General features: G+C 52.9%; 1 protein-coding gene and 1 non-coding gene across 2 annotated transcripts in view; both read right to left on the minus strand.

Annotated features, from left to right (window-relative positions):
- DNAJC5 (DnaJ heat shock protein family (Hsp40) member C5) overlaps positions 1-9,359 on the minus strand; it is a 28,468-nt gene extending 19,109 nt beyond the window's left edge. The window contains exon 1 of the mRNA XM_086474600.1: positions 9,332-9,359. The gene's annotated coding sequence lies outside the window, so the exon portion shown is untranslated. The remainder of the gene's footprint in view (positions 1-9,331) is intronic.
- Positions 9,360-9,699: 340 nt separating this feature from the next.
- TRNAE-CUC (transfer RNA glutamic acid (anticodon CUC)) lies at positions 9,700-9,771 on the minus strand. The gene has a single exon. It is a non-coding gene; the product is annotated as a tRNA-Glu (tRNA).
- Positions 9,772-13,231: the final 3,460 nt, after the last annotated feature.

Genomic DNA, 13,231 nt, shown 5'->3' on the forward strand with positions numbered 1-13,231 from the left:
CTCTCCGGCCCCCAGGTCAACCTCTGCCCCCAACACAACTTGCCAACTGACAGCGAAACCACAAATTGCTTTTTCCACAGCCAGTCTCATAAGGACGACGCTCCCGCAGTGATCACACGACCCCAAAGCACTTAACCCCCAATTCTGCAAACCAGAAGCAGCCCCGCACAAACATGGAGAGGTAGAACAGACCCGGAGAAACTGCAAGTGAAATGGCAAGTCATAATAATTGACAGAAACAAACAAAAATATATATTTATTTTTGGACACGCAAGACATTCTTCAGCCATCTCCATGCAGCAGATTTCTCCTCCCTGGATAGCGTCAGGTGTCACAGATGGTTTAAAAGGCACAACGAGAGGAGTTTCGTACCTGCCCCATTCAGCTCCCTACACATGGACATTTAGAAGCATAAAAGAAGTCAAGACTTCAGATCTTCACGATAAAGTCTGAACTGACCAGTACAGCTCTTATCACTCAAACTTTTACTTGCCTTTTTTTAGCACAAAAATACAACAACATTCCTTTTCTTTCGAAGGTTGGCCAACGCTGGAGGGACATGCCTTCATCGCAAATATTCTTGTTTCTTCTTTAGTCAACTAAAACTGAGCCCATGGCCAGAGGTAAACACACAGTAAAACGCAGCAGAAAGCACCTTGGGACAGACGACCCATTTACTCCTCAGCCATCCAGAAGTTTTCACAGCCCTGAAGAAAGTCACTGCGAACGCCCTGCTGCTGTAACTGCGTTCTTGTAACACCCAGAAGGAATCAACCAGCGTCGGACTCACACGTTCGAGTCCGTCTGGATCACAAGGTGCTCAGGACCCAAGACCTTGTACATTGTCTCCACCCAGCTCATTTGGCTAGAAATAGCCAAACTAACCATAGGGTTGGATTAAAAGCAGTTTTCATTTAAACTGCCCTTTTCTTTCTGGAGATAAACTCTTTGGTATTTTCTAACTACACAGTGTGGTTTCACCAACAAAACGATTTATTTCATGCTACTCCTACAGAAACCATACTGATGTTTACTTCCACTGTTCTCTCACTCTGCATACACTGAATCCGCAACCTGCGCGATGAAGTCTGTCCTCAGTTCTGCCATTCAGTCTGGCAGCAGTGTTTCGTGGCTGCTTGGAAAAAAAAAAAAAAGAAAAGCCAGCCCGTAATTTAGAAATAATAAGGCAACTGAGCATGGTATTTGTCCTACTGGTTTTCCCACTAACTCACTAGTGATTAACAAGAAAAGACACAGCTTGAATTTCAGACCGTAGACTTAGTTTGCAAACCTGGCACTTCAGGAAAAACCACGTTCTAGACTGTAATTGCAACTGAGTTTTCTAACATTATAATTGGGATAAGAAATAGAACATCTAAACGCACGTAGATTTTATAAACTAAGTTTTCAGACTGGAATCACACTTCAGAGGACTTAGAACAAAAAGGCCACTATTGCTCTGATGTATAATTTAATCACTGCCATCCCCAGTGCACGTGCCTTTTGGTTTCAGTGTGAAGTACGGAAATCACATTTAGTCTTTCTTCCACCTAAAGTAATAACCGAGAACAAAGCCAGAAAACCCTAGAGTTTTTGTGACTGTGATGCTTTTATTCCTCCCTCTGATCTTAACTGACACCGGAGCATGACAGACGTCTCCTCAGCCTGCCTGCAGACACGACGTGATGCTGTCAACGCGACGTTAAACCACTGTTGTTCTTACACATATTCCCCAAACCAAGAGTATGTCTTCCTGAAGATCCTTAACAGGAACAGTATTAGTTGCAAAATACCACCTTTTCTCATTTAGGAATTTTTAAAATAATATTTTTAAATAATATTTTATAATAATAAAAGAAATAATATTTTTAAAATAATATTTTATACATCTACACATTTAAACAACCTCAAAACAGCAAGGAAGAAAGAGCGAAAGTCATCCCAGAAAGGCAATTTTTAACGTGCAAGAGGGACTAACTGGGCTCTGTAGGGAAGATGTCAACAGAACAAGTCACTGGCAGAAACGTGGTTTTAAGATAAGATGCAGGAAACTGGGGTAAAGGAATTGCGTGTCACAGGGCGACTACAGAAGATGGTGGGTTTTCATCATCCAACGGATCTTCCATTTCAGGGCCAGCAATATAAAATAAAGTCGTGTTGACTGTTGTCCCTGTTATCCCAGCCACTCAGCGCAACGGCGAGGTATGCTTGGGAAATTACAGCCAGGGACCTTCCAAACACCTTTTGGTAACTCCGTTTGCCTGGTGTTCCCAAGTTAGTTGTGAACAGCGAGTGTTGCACCAAAGCACCTTTTACAAGTGCAACAAGAATTAAGTCCTTTTCCTTTGTAGGAAAAGAAAGAAAGAGACAGTTATTAAGGAAGACAAATATTTTCACTAATTACCATCCAGAAAAAATATTTCTGTTCAATATGCATTTATTTTCCTCTGTGATAAAAATGGTCTACCCAAAGCAAGAACATTATTTCCCAACATTAACGTCTTCAAAAGAACAACTGACTGACTAGTGATTTGCCAAACCAGACCTCAATGATGATGAAAGAAATTTCCTAAAGAAAAGACATACCCTATTTTTCTTTCACCCCTCAGACCAGAGTGGCTCCTCGAGACACACATTGGAATCATACACGTGCGGAGAAGCAGTGTCCCTGTGCGACAGCGCTCATTAGTTATCGGATGGAAAATATCCCTAAAGCTCACAAAGAACAGCAACTCAGAATGAACCTGGAACTTAAACCAACTCATTGCTCTGGATAGTAACTGAATCCGTTGGTTTAGCTCCATTTAGAACAGGAAATTCGCCTGGTTACAGCTTCTGAGAAACAGCTCACCTCCGATTTCAGCGGAGGCACCAGACAATTTCGTGGCCCCTTCCCTCCTCCTCAAGCAGCAGCAGATGCCCAGGGGTGCCGGGAAGAGCGGCAGATCGAGGAGCGGCAGAAGCCAAACCACGCGGGCAAGAAGGAAGAGACGCAGGCGCCTGCTCCGGCCGAGGTCCCACCAACGCCACCAAAGCCCTCGCCCTCTCCTGGAGCTCGCACCGCCCAGCGAGGTTCCCTGCCCGAAACATCACGTCGATTGAGTCAGCCGAGGAGTACGGGATCAGTCCAGCTGTTCTGGATCAAAGCAGTTTCCAGCCTGACCTGGAACCGTGTTGGGATAACTCCAGTCCCTGATGGACCTCAACTAGAGCAGAACTTAAAAAAGAAGGCAGTGCTTCAATTCCCAGTGCAGACACTGGGTGATTTCACAGGGATCTCCTCTGCAAAGGCACACGAAGACTCATTAATTTCACTGCCCTTCTCCCCGCTGTTATCACAGCGCCATGTATCTCCCAAAGACACGCTGCCACGCTCCAGTGTCTGAACAAGATCTTAACACATCCCATTTTGTCCGCTGACCCCTCCTTCTCCCACTGCTAAATATCAGGAGCAGCACTGCCAACTTGCATGCTGACATCATGACTACAGAGAAGAAAAATGAAGACACATTTTAAAAAAACCTTCCCTTAATTGCATACCGTCCAGTAACGCTAGGTGCAACCTGAAATTATAAATATCTCCCTTGATGCAACCTAGTCTTGGTAGCAGGAATTTCCTGCCCCTGGCACAGTCAAGGTTACTGCAGACATTGTACTAGTAACCGCCCACAAAAACCTTTGGAGTTCGGCTCCCAAGCCCCCCTCCTCTCCACAAGCAGCTTTAAACCTCCTTGTTTTTCCAGTAAACATCTCTAAATCCTCCTGCCATGAGAAGCAGATTCATAAGGAAAAGCCTTCACTGACTGACCCAGTCCAAGCAAAGGCCTGCGTTGCGCGCCACACGCTGGAACTGCGACACAACATCACAAATTATCTCTGAGCACAAATAAAATTGCCAAGATATTACCATCATGGCAACAGAAAATCCTGTTAAGACATAAAATATGTAATGACAGATGGAAGGGAAAAAGAATACTTTCATTTGAAATACAGCCAAAAATTGAAAGACATAAAAGAGGAAAAGCAAACAGAAAACTTGTGCAAGTTTCTACGCTTTGTAACTGCCCATGTGGCTACTGTAATGCCACCAGTAAACTTTGGACTCTCCCTACCTGCACCACCACGTATTATCAACCCACAGGTCCTATATAGTCACTTTTTCTAGAGATTGTCCTGTAAAAACCACCAACATTCCAGAATCCCCACCGTGCCACCTTCACGGAGACACGGATGAAGCCAAGTAGGGCCAGTGAAGCCCCATGTGACAAAAGCAAAGGCAGGATGGGCTACGTCAGTGTCCCCGTGGGCAAGCGGCTGAAGAACAGTGCCTGACAGATACAGAAATATAGATATATTCTCAGGAGGAAGAGGAGGCCCAGAGGGCAGGCGGGGGGAAGCGCGGCGTGCTGGCTGCATCTCCAGTTTGCGCTCTTCTTCCCACAGGTATTAGAAGCTGCCTGCCGTTGCAATCAGATCTACAGAACTAATTACTTGCATCACTCATCTGTCAGAAGCCATCAGACCATCACAAAACCACCAGGTAATGAAAGCATACTTATACTGTGTCAGGAAAAAACACAATAAGAAAAGGTTCATTAGCAGCGCTTCGATAGCAGGTACCCAAACGCCCCTGGGTTTTGTTTGCTCAACCACTCACCCAACAAAGATCATGGTACTGAAGTACATTGGAAAAAAAAAGTTAAAAAACCAATCTTCACCAGAAAAACTCTATTCTTCTTCCAAAAAAAAAGAAGGTCATGAAAGAGGCGAGAGCAGCTGCTAATTTAAGGTGACTTGGGCCTGGAAGACTCGCTCTGTTCGCAGGGGAGCCACCGTGCCGCCGCGCACCTCACGCCGCCAGCGTCCTTCCCCCAGCGCCCGCACGAGGGGGCGAAAACCTCACACCCGCAAGAAAAACGTTCTGAAATGCTACAGTTGGCCCTACAGCGGGCTGGCACCGAGAGCCCTCAGCACTGCTGAAGGAAAAGGACGTTAAAAAGGCACATTTTAGTGCAATGCAGATACAAGGTAAGTGCCACTGTAAGTTCCCAGGGCATAAGAAATTCGAACGTGTGCTGAAGCGACCTTATTCACGTTCTCCCAAGAAAAACCTACACACCAAGAATGCACTAAAACTCCCACAATCTAACACTAATAATTATTATTATTATTTAGCTATTCTACGCGTACACACACACACACAAATGTTACTTTTTCGGGAGCTACTATCACTTCATTAAAAATATTTAAGCCATCTTCTGAGGCCCTTTTGTTCTAGAATGCAGTTCTTTTCTATCAGTTTACACTGCTGAAACAGGAAACAAAGTACCTCCGATGCTAAACCATGTACTTTCTAACAACTGTGCTTTGTACGTTTTTATTGATTAAGAAAATACTTGAACTGAACTTCCAAGTAAATCTTAAGATATATACGGCGCCATTCAAACTCCTGCCACTCAAGACTAAAAGCAGCTACTGGGTAACCAACACGTAGTAGTTGACATAACAACAAAACCACAAGAATAAAAAAATACATTAAAACAACAGTCAGAATTCACAAACAGCTCTCGAGAGATTATAAGCGTTGGCAACCTGCTGACAGCGTCTGCTGGCCAGGTGTGCCAGGATCACTCCTCAGCTGCCTTCAGGTCCTCCAGGTCTCCTCTTCTGCAAATGTCCAGCCAGTCACCAAACCATCCTGAATGTGTGGAAGAGCTTTGATGGCCAGGACAGGCAGCTGGAGAGTTAAATATGCAAAAAAAATATTTACATGGGCGCTTCTAAACCAATATCGCTGAATTCAAATTACTTCAGCCACTGGAGCACAAGGAAAACAACTTCGTGTTCAAAAACTACACTTGGCTTTGGTGCTCAGCGTTAGCCACGTTCCTTGTCCCCCTGCGCCGTGCCACGACCCACCTGCCTCACGGCACGGGTGGCCACACGACTCCTTCCTGAGTGCGCGGACCGGCCCACCGCGGCCCCCCGTGCCACCACCTGCTCCCAAGCTGGGGGTCGCCCCGCGGAAACGCAGCGACTCGCCAAACCGCACACACCCACCCCTTGAAAACGCCTTTTCCTCAGAGCAGTGGAGAGCGACAGAAGCGCCACGTCTTCCCGGGCAGAGGGGAGCCCTCTCCGCTTCGCCTCCACCCAGGCAGGGAAGCCTGGAGAGGAGAGGCGGCGAGCGGAGCGGTGGCACAGCCCCGAGCCAGAGCTGCCAGCGGCAACGCCGAACAAAGGTGACTCGTGCAGCTCTAGATCAAACTGCAAAGGAAATCAGGCAGTGTATTAAAATTACCTTAACTTAATCCCCACGCTCGTGTGCTCGATGGCAGAGGGGTGAAAACGCTGGCAGGTGCCCTTTGGCACGCTCCGGGGAGGATGCTGGAGTGCTCAGTCCTACGTATGAGCTTTGCAGGAGAGTTCTGCCAACGCCTTTCCTCCCCAAACACACCGAAAAAAATATTTTGATCTGGTTATGAACATTAATGATACTTAAAAAAGAGAAAACACTGGCAAACCAAGCCAAAGAGGGAAATACAGCAGTTATCATAGGGCAGTTACAGCGTCGTTATCGCAAGTCAAGCCATTCAATGGATAGATGGGATTTGCAGAACCACCTTCCCAGAGAGGATATCCTGGGAATTGAATTCATAAATTAAAAAAAAAGTCATATCAGCAACTTTTACATTTAACCTAAAACACAATTTAAGTAATCCAGTTAGGCTGCCATTAGTATTCACTACCAAAATGCTCAGACACAGACAAAAACCCTTCCTGAAGCTCACAAAGAGGAGAAACACGACGAACAACAGCAGCATTGCTGACAACCATCACCTCCCTCACAGCGTAACCTGACAATGAGGCTAAAAGTCTCAAAACCAACATTCATACTGTCAGGTCCCCAAGTCATAGTCTGGCACCGCTCCATTTTTTCCCAAGTATGACGATCCCAACGCCACCGCTGGCTTGACGGATGCCTTCATGTGGCATGGTAAGAAAAACTCATCCGGATCTCCGCTGTGTTTCGACCCCTGCTCTGATCCTCCACTGCAAAACAAGGCTCTGGGCGGCTCCAACCACCTTGGGCAACTTCATCACCGAAGTGAGGTCGGTGACAGTGCCACCTCAGCCCACAAGCCACACCAACTGGCTGCAACCCAGCCGTAGGAGGTGGCACACCACCAACCCACCGGGAGCAGTTAGGGAAGACTGAGAGAGTGTTTATACTTCTTGGGAATCATCAAGGTGGATATAAGGTCTACGAGACAAAACATACCACTAAGACGTTCCTTTTTCCAGACGCTCACTGATAAAAGGTGGTTAAACACAGCACACAGCCACCCTGCGAAGCTGGGAAACCTCTGCTTTGGTTCCACCAGCACGTGGAACCTACAGCCTGCCATCTATCAACACACCAAAACTTCAGGAGCAAAAGGACCACGTTGGCAGCATCTCCCCCTTCAGTTAAATGCCGTGGACAATCACCAAGATGAAATACAGGAGGGAGGGAAATAAACATTTATTTGTGCTGATAAAAAGCCATTTTGACTTAAAAGCTCATCTCCAAACTCGGCGCTATCCACAAAGCAGATTCTGCTGGGCCAACCTCATGACAAGTTTCTCCAAACTCCTTGGAGCACTGTGAGAAAACCACAGGAAGCTGCTGGACAAAAATAAACTTCTTTTTATCCTACACTCTCTATATTAAAAGTCAATTTCTCTTCGGCTCCAGCTTTTGCTTCCCCTCTTTTCTCCCTCCCAGAGCACAGTGTACTTGAATTATCAGAGCTAATTCATTAATGCAAATGAATCTGGCACCTATTTCTCGGGATCTCTTAGATTAGGACTCTCTCATTTTCTATCAAAAGCAACCAAAAATGCAAATGCTGCTCCTGAAACGAACAGATGCCTCAGAACTGGAAAACGCCTCTACCAAAACTGCGGTCAAAAGAATAAATTCCACTTCAAGGTGGCTGCTACTCTTCAAGAATTTAAATAGCTACAATCCTGACGCGTTTCAAAAGGAAATCCTTTCAGATTTGCATACTTTTGATGGCTTAATTTACCCAATGAAATGGGTGAAACACCACCGGTCAGCCACTGGGTGAATGCGGCCTACAAGTTTTTGCTTCAATAGCAGCCAACTCAGACGGTATTTAGACACACATCTAACATTTCCGCTTCCCTGAGACAAGCCAGCGTGAGGACATGAGGCAGACAGCAGCGAGGAGAACTGTATTATCTCACACCGGTGGAAAACGATGTCCCAAATTTATGCCATTTTTTTAAGCTTTCCCGCAGGAGAGAGGCTATTCGGCACACGCAGCTCTACAGCAACGTCTCACAGCACGCGAAAATTAACACCCCCATAAAACAAACTGAAAAATAAAAAAGACAAAACCTCTTGGCTTTGCTTTCCGTCTCGTACGGATGGCTCGCCAAGGGATGAGCAGCTCCAGCAGCGTCATACGCTCCGGTAATAAAGTCAACGGCTTTGTGTCACTACGTGTATAACAGCAAGATAACTGATAACGCCCAGGAGCGAGGCGTTATCAGAGAATCCGCTGCCTCAGTTTCGTCCAGTTGCATTCCCCATCCCCGGGATTACCTGACCGGAATTCTTAATTCGAGAAGCAGAAGACGCTGCACAAACAAACAGAATTATGCTGCCTTTGCAAGTTTCTCATTATAAAGGCTGGATTTACTTCCCGTTACTAACACGTCATTCATTAAGCACATAATAACCTGAGCAGTTGCAAATTATTTTTTTTTTTCATTTTTTTTTTAAATTAAGCAGAACCACGTTAAGGAAGGGGAAGCAAAAATCATCCCAGATCCCTCCAGCGAAAACCCAGTCGCGGTGAATCACGCCTAACACAAACGACTTTCATTTCCAATTCACCTTTCCAGGCCTTTCCTCTGGGGGCTTTTCCCCCCTCGATCCTCAGCCCCGAGGCAGAGGGCGCAGGGCCCTACACCGAGGAACGCGCTGGAAGGAGGGGAGCGGGGATTTACACACATATCCCCCCCCCCTCCACGGGCAGGAGGTTCCCGGGGAGGGGGGACCCCAGCGCCGCGATGCTCCGCAGAGCCGCCCCCAGCCCCCCGGGGCAAGGCAGGGCAGGGCAGCCGGCAGGAGCCCCACCCCCCCCCCCTTCCCCGGGGCACCCTGCCCCGCCGCTCCCCTCTTCCCCCGCCTCCCCCCCGACCCCAAAACGCCCCGTTCCCCTCACAGCCCCCCCCTCCCCGCCTCCAGCACCACCTCCATCTTGGCCTCCACCCGCGGGCCGGGCCCGGCGAGGCCCAGCCCCGCCACCGCGCTCACCTGCGCCCCGCGGGCGGGCGGGGGCCGGGCAGCCCCGGGCGGGGGAGGCCCCTCCACGATGCGGGTGGGCTCCTCCCGGCGCGGAGCGAGGGAACGAGCGGCCCCCGGTCGCGGCGGCGTTAAGCTCAGCCGCTGCCGCCGCCGCCGCCAGACACCGAGCGGGACCCGGCGACGCCGACGGCGGGCGGAGGAGGGGCCAGCGCACCGCGCCTGCGCAACCGCCCGCACGCACCGGCGCACCGCCCGCCTGCGGGGGGCGCGGGCACGCGGCCGCAGCGCGGGGCGCGCGGAGCGCGTCAGCGGCGCGGGGAAGGATTGGAGGGGAGGGGGGGGGGGGGTGTTAAGTAGTGCGCGGCAAAAATGGGAACTTCCCTGACCGGGAATCGAACCCGGGCCGCGGCGGTGAGAGCGCCGAATCCTAACCACTAGACCACCAGGGAGCGATGGCAGAGCTTCCTGCCGCCCGTAGTTCGCGCAGCGCCGGTGGGGCTGGGCTGGGGGAGTGACGGGGCTGGGGGCTGCTGGGGGGCTGCAGGGAGCTGCTGCGGGCTGCAGGGGGCTGGGGGCTGCAGGGGGACTGCTGGGGGCTGCAGAGGGGCTGCAGGGGGACTGCGACGGGACTAGGGGCTGCAGAGGGGCTGCTGGGGACTGGGGAGCTGCAGGAGGACTGCAGGGGGGCTAGGGGCTGCAGAGGAACTGGGGGCTGCTGGGGGCTGCAGAAGAGGCTGCTGGGGACTGGCGCGCTGCAGGGGGGCTGCAGAGGGACTGCTTGGGGCTGGGGAGCTGTAGGGGTCTGCTGGGGGGCAGCTAGGGGCTGCAGGGGGGCTGGGGAGCTGCAGGAGGACTGCAGGGGGGCTGGCGGGCTGCAGGGGGGCTGCGGCGGGGCTGGGGGCCGCAGGGGTCTGCTGGGGGGCTGGGGGCTGCAAGGGGGTGCAGGGGGACTGCTGGGTGGCTGGGGAGCTGCAGGGGTCTGCTGGGGGGCTGGCGGGCTGCAGGGGGGCTGCGGCGGGGCTGGGGGCCGCAGGGGTCTGCTGGGGGGCTGGGGGCTGCAAGGGGGTGCAGGGGGACTGCTGGGTGGCTGGGGAGCTGCAGGGGTCTGCTGGGGGGCTGGGGGCTGTAGAGGGGCTGCAGGGGCCTGGGGAGCTGCAGGAGGACTGCAGGGGGGCTGGGGGGCTGCTGGGGGGCAGCTAGGGGCTGGGGGCTGCAGAAGGGCTGGGGGGCTGCGGCGGGGCTGGAGTCTACAGGGGGACTGGGAGCTACTGGGGGCTGCTGGGGGGGGGGCTGCATGGGGACTGGGGGGCTGCAGCGAGGCTGGGGCTGCGGGAGGGCAGGGGACAGGTCCATCCCATCCCCTTTGGGCCACAGACTTGCTGCCTTTCCTGGCGGTGCCCAGGGCGCTCAGCCCCCAGCGCTCGCACACACCGACCCTCGGTTTATAAAGCAGGTCTGCGCAGCATCTCCATCACCCCCACTTCTTCTGGGGGTGCTGCGCCCAGGCTGCCACCCGCACAGCCCCGCAGAGGCTGCCGGCTCCGGCGAGCCCCAGGAGCAGGGTGCTGAGCCAGTCCCTTTTAACCAACAAATGAGCACTGACAATTAGAGGAAAACAGGGTTTTTTAAGCACAAGGGTGATCATTTTTTCCCAGTTGCTCAAGTTTCCTGGCCGCTCCCTGGGGAACGTTGCTGTTTCCAACCGGCGGGTGAAAGCCCAATGTCCCCCCACCCAGCGTGTCCCGGGGTGGGTGATGCCAGGGCCGGGGTGGGAACGCTGCCGGGGCCCCGCAGCTCGCCCCGACCGTCCCCGCTGGCGTGTGGCCTCCCCATGTGCTCGAACGGCCTTTCCCGTCTGCTGCCTCTGACTCACGTTTTAAAGAAATGAACGATGACGAATCCCCTTTGCCAACGGAGTCATTGCTGCTCATCCCGCGCCCTCTCCTCGCTCCAGCCCCGGCTTCCTTTGGCAGCTGCTGAGTCCCCCTCCCCAGCCCAGCGCCACCTCCGATGCTCCAGAGGATCCCCGGTCCCTCTCCCCCCTCCAAAACCTGACCTTGGACCTTGCGTAGAGCCTGCACCCCAGAAGAGAGGCTGAAGCCACCCCAGCACCCACGCAGGGCCAGCCCAGGCTGCTCTCACCCACCGGGGCGCAGGGAGCGGGCCCAGGCTGGGGGCCCTGGCCAGCACTTGGCTGGGGCATGAGCGCAGGCTCCCGGCCGCTGGAGCGGTTGTGCAACCCCTCTCGCGAGTGTAAATGTCAGATTCCTTTAAAAACACTCGTCACGGCTTCGGCTGAGGGTCGGGACATGGTGCCAGCAGGGAAAAGTGGCTCCTTCTAGCTTTTTGCAATCAGCTCCTTTTCCATGATGCTGTTTATCTGCTTGTTCCCGCCTTGTGGGATGGGGCCATCCAGCTTCCCCCCCACCCTCGACGCTCCCGATGAAGCCCCTGCACCTCACGCTCCTCGTGCTGCCTTCAGGCGTGGGTGCTCCCCGTCTCCTTTGGGGTGACACAGCTTTCCTTTCGATGGCTCAGCTATTCCAGTGCCCTGCGCTGGGCTTTCCCAACCTCTCCTTTCCAAGCCAGGCGATGACGGTGCACCAACCGAGAGCCAGGGCACGGGACGCCGCGTTGCCCAGCCACCACGTCACCTTGCACTTTGGGGTGGGGGAAACTCCCAGTGATGCAGGAGAGAGGGGTCGGTGCTTTGCTGGGATGAGGGCTCCCATCCTCTTCCTCGCAGGCAGGAGAAAAACATCCTGAATCCCCCGAGAAGTTTTCATATCAAGCCAAGAGGGTGAGCCTGTCCCTGGGTGCTTGCTGGCGGGGGACAATGACGACTGCCAAGTCTCTCACACATGTCACCACACCCCAAAAATGCAGCTTTGGGCTTTCTCAGGAGCACCTGCTGCTCTCCCTTCCCCGCTGGATCCCAGCTCCCTCCTGTTTGCTGGCTGCTCGCCCAGTTGTGGATCTAAATTGTCCCTCCACAACCCATCCAGCCCTGCCCGCTGCCGTGGCGGTGGGACCCAGCCGTGCAGGGAGGCTGCTGCCTGAGCACCCGGCTTGGAAACACATCAGGAACAGGCCGCCCGCATCACCCGGCCCCGTGCTTCGCACCACGGGGCTGGCAGAGACGAGCCGTGGCGAGAGATGAGGATCCTCCCAGGGAGGCGGCAGCACCGAGGGAAAAGCCTCTTGTCAGCCACCGCGTTCCCAGACGATAACATCTGCTCAGCACAGACCCCCCCCTTCCCAAAATGTGGGAGCAGCCAGAGGAGACCCAGCAAGTCCCTGGCAATAAGAAAAGGAAAATCATGCGGTAAAACCAGAGGAGCAGGAAAAAGGAGACGCTGGTTTGGTCGCTGCCTGCGAAGATCCCGACTCTGATGGGTCTCACGTGCTGGCGTTAGCGTAGATTTAATATCGGGATGTTTCATTTCATGGAAGCAAGAGGAAAAAAGATGGAGGAGAGAGAATTGACTCTGAAAAAGCCTCTCCAGGCTCCGAGGCAGCCAAGAGCCACCTAGGGTGACCGGGCTGCCCCCGAGCCCCCCCTGAGCAGCTCTGGCCCACAGAGGCTGTTGGCAGGGGAGGGACAGAAGAGGAGTGTCGCTGTCAAAGCCTTCTCTCCCCGGTGACAACAGAGCAGGCGGGTGCTCACGAGGCTGCCCGGGCTTCGTATCCTCCTGGTCCCGGGCTTTTGCAGGGAAGGAAGCCACGTCCTCACTGTCCTTTACACGGGATGCTGCAGTCCACAGCCCAGCCCTGAGGAAACTGGGGGTTTGCATCCACGAGAGCTGCCAGGAGGAGGCTTAGAAACTGGGAAGTGACAAAAACACCATCGAGCACTTAATCAGGAAGGGAAGGCTTCATTAACCTTCCTTCAAAACACCCGAGATCCTG

Source organism: Leptosomus discolor, chromosome 17 (genome assembly GCF_034619465.1).
Source record: "Leptosomus discolor isolate bLepDis1 chromosome 17, bLepDis1.hap2, whole genome shotgun sequence".
Taxonomy (NCBI): domain Eukaryota; kingdom Metazoa; phylum Chordata; class Aves; order Leptosomiformes; family Leptosomidae; genus Leptosomus; species Leptosomus discolor.